This window comes from Trichechus manatus, unplaced genomic scaffold (genome assembly GCF_000243295.1).
Source record: "Trichechus manatus latirostris isolate Lorelei unplaced genomic scaffold, TriManLat1.0 scaffold00165, whole genome shotgun sequence".
Classification (NCBI taxonomy): Eukaryota; Metazoa; Chordata; class Mammalia; order Sirenia; family Trichechidae; genus Trichechus; species Trichechus manatus.
This window is the reverse complement of record NW_004444101.1, coordinates 3,246,440-3,247,407: the sequence shown is the minus strand read 5'-3', so window position 1 is coordinate 3,247,407 and position 968 is coordinate 3,246,440.

The window sequence follows — 968 nt, the reverse complement described above, 5'->3', positions numbered from 1 at the left end:
TATATAAGAAATGCAGGTTGTAAAGGTCCCTGGCGAATGATCGACTTGCGAATTAAATATAAAGGTGCTTATGGAAAGGAATCTAGTTTGAAACTCACGTATTTTTGAGCTCGATTGGATAGCTTTCAGATCGCTGGCGCGTTCGCCACTGGGCTACTACCCTCCGGGTTTGTACTTCCATTTAATTGTTTTCTAACAACCCATTCCCTCTCCGAACCTCCACGCACATATGTATCTAATGAGTTTTTATAGCAAAAGATATAAATTTGCTGTTGATTTTTGTATGAATTTTTCACAAAAAGATCCTGCACAAGCATTGTTTTGTGAATTTTACATTTTTCCTCACCATTTGGCAGTTTTCTGAACGGGAACGACGTCGAAGCCTTTATTCTTTCTAAGTTCTTGCTTTTTCCTTTTCTTTCTCTTTGTTTAACTTTTCAAGGATGTGTTTTTTTTTATTGTTATTATTATTTTCTTTCTCTTTGTTTTTGTGCGGCAAGGAGCTTTCCGCGGGCGCACGGGGCTGTTGCGTCCGAGTTTGTTTTCAGAGTGAGCGTCGCGTGAAAAGAGGGGTCAAGGGCCTTGTGCATCACGACGCCATGGTTGTGTCTTCCCTGAGTTCTGTCGACGTAAAACCAGAGGGCCCTCTGACCTTTCACCTTGTAGCATGGCGGGGTGGCACCGCGGCCAGCGTGGGCTCACACGGGGCGTTTCGATCCTGCAGCTGGAAGGCTGTGGCACACCGTGGGCAGTCAGCATCCGTGAGTCTCACCTTAAACACCTCTGACCACATAGAACTTTAACATGGGTTTTCCAAAGACCTTTTAAGCATGTCAGCAATGCATGGAGCCGGAGTGCGACGGTCACCCGGTCTAGGTTTTTCCGCTGCAGCCACACAGCCGAGGCCCCGTCTGGGAGCCCCTGGCCCGGCGACCTGGAGGGACAGCACGACCCCCAGCCAGGACAGC